The sequence below is a fragment of the Mastomys coucha genome, unplaced genomic scaffold (genome assembly GCF_008632895.1).
Source record: "Mastomys coucha isolate ucsf_1 unplaced genomic scaffold, UCSF_Mcou_1 pScaffold8, whole genome shotgun sequence".
Lineage (NCBI taxonomy): Eukaryota > Metazoa > Chordata > Mammalia > Rodentia > Muridae > Mastomys > Mastomys coucha.
The window spans coordinates 73,236,689-73,239,273 of record NW_022196914.1 but is presented as its reverse complement, the minus strand read 5'-3'; positions in this window follow the sequence as shown (position 1 = coordinate 73,239,273).

Below are 2,585 nucleotides of genomic sequence, written 5' to 3'. Positions count from 1 at the left end.
TCTTGTAAACTGACAACTCATATCTTTTGCCTGTGGTACAGGGAACATGAGATACATTTTACTGGCAGTTTTCAGCTTCAGAATTTGCCTTTGGACATGGTTTGCTGCATTTTTAAATTTCTTTACTATTTTGTGTTTTGAGACTGGATCTCCGACTGGCCTTGAACTTACCATATTGATAAAGATGACCTTAAACATCTTATCTTCCTGTTTTAACCTCCCAAGTGCTAGGGTCTTAGGAGTACATCACAAAGCCAAGCCCAGTGCTCTAGTAGTCCAGTGGCGCTGGGGATGGAACACAGGGTGCTTGTGTGCTAGCAAACACTCTACCACAGAGCTCTATCCATCCCCAGCACCACAGTATTTTTAAACCATATCATTAGTACCCTACAGGAAGAGACCCAAAAATTGCTGCAAGTTTGAGGCCAGCCTGGGCTAAATTGCAAGACTGAATCTCAGAAAACAATAATAATTTTTTTTCCCTGAATAAAATAACGTACATGTGACTCATCCATAGAAGTTAATGATGGATGATGATTAATAAACCTATAGAGCTGTAAGCATTTGAAGTAATCAAAAGGTAAAGGTTTTGTTAGTAGAAACATGGATGCCAGATTGTAGATCTGTTGAATTACTGGTGGGAGGAGAGGGAAGGGTTGTCTGAAATTTTGTACTTTGTGTGGTGGCTTCGGGGGTCCTGTTTCTGCTGGGTGGGAAATGCAAGTTGAGTGATTTTGAAAAGGGAGTCGGGAGAAGGGCCAGTCTGACGACTCACCCCGTGGGGTGTGGGGAAGATGGCAGGGTGGAGGAAGGACAGGCAGTAGTTGTGAGCTAAGTCTTGGAAGTCTGAGGACAGAAAGAAGTTTTAAGATCGTTTTTTAGGAAGTTGGTTTGTATGATAGCCAGTTGTCAGGAAAGCCTCAGTGGTAGCCGCATTTACAACCTGTACTTTGAAGTTGGACTCAGACCTATTTTTAAATGCCAAGGCGGGAGACAAACCTCAAAGCAGGTGCTGACCCCGGCAGCCCAAGGCAGCTAACTCTGCTTAGATCCACGGTGTGGTGGCTCCCATGAGTGACTCCACAATATTGAAGGTACCCACACCAGCCCTCTCTCGGCAGGGGTCAGCCAGGAATTAGTGTCAGTGAGACAGCACAGAAGGAAGCATCCAGAAACAGGAAGTAGGTGTCTTATTTGTTGAAAAGGGGCAAGGAAGCAGCTTGCCCCAGGTCATGTGGCCTCAAGGGTAACTTGCCTCAGAGAAAAACAGAGAGGGAGAGGGAGAGGGGAAGGGAGAGAGAGAGGGAAAGGAGAGGGAGCAGACTCTACTCACTCTCCATTTCACCCCATCTCTAAACATGCTATCTTAAACCCAGGTGTCCTCATCTCACAGACCGTGGGAGGTTAATCTCTGTTACTTGTAGATGAAAATACTCTGACACTAATTAAAGTTCAAAGAAGAGGGAATTCCAGTAAAGGGCTGAGATCTTAACCAACACAGTCCGGACTCATGCCAAGTAGATCGGGCTTCTCTCAGTAGCCACATCCCGCATTGCTTTGGTTCCTAGAACACTCTGCATCCTCTCCCTGCTGAGTTGTCCTCCCAGAGGCCCCCCTCTGCTCTGGTTCAGCTGCGGGGCTGTTGAACAGAGCTGGAGTCAAGCTGTTGACTCCAGACAGATTTCCTTGAGCCCTGGCTGCTGAAGTTGGTTTTTTTTTTTTCTCTGTAGAGTCTGTTTCTTTCCTAAGCAGAGACCTTTTCAAACATTGCCTGGACTTCTCAGTATGAGTCACCGATCACCATTATCTATGCGGTGGGTGCACGATGACCAAATGATCCTTCCGTTTCCACCTCCTTGGGGTTGAGCCTACAGGCCGGGACAAAACCCAGGGCTTTGTGTGCTAGGCAAATACTCTACCAACTGAGCTAAATCCCTAGCAACTGAAATGTATTAGTTAGTATATATTGATAATACAAGTAACGGGTTCCATTATGACATTTTCATTCGTGTTTATAATATATTTTGATAATTTCTCCCAGCCTCCCTAGTGATCTCCTTTCTCTTACCTCCCCTCGGGTCCCCTTTTACCTTCAAGCATTTTGGGAGGGTGACCCATGCATTTCAGTGGAGTACAGGCCCCTTACCAGTGCTCTCAGAGTTTTTGACAGAGTCACAGGTATCCAGGCTGTTTCAAACTCATTGAGTAGCCAAGGATGACCTTGAGTTCCTGATTTTCCTGCCTCCACCTCTTAAATGCCAACACGACAGGGGCAACCTGATTCAATCCTCTCTCCCTTTTATTATACGTTCATTGCTAGTCCAAAGTATGGACATTCCCCCCCCACACCCGCCTCCTTAATGTTACCATCTATCCCTTTAAAATGTACGGTCCAGAGCTGGGACTGTATCTTAGTGGAACGTCACTCAATGCTTGTACAAGGCTTTGTGTTGGAGCCCTGTGTTTGTTTGCTTTAGTATGCTTATAATTCGGCAAAGTCCTCCTCGCTGTCTATAATTCAAGAGATTTGCATTGTTCCCAAAAGAACCACTCCCTGCTAGCAGCCCTCCCCCATTCTCCTCTCC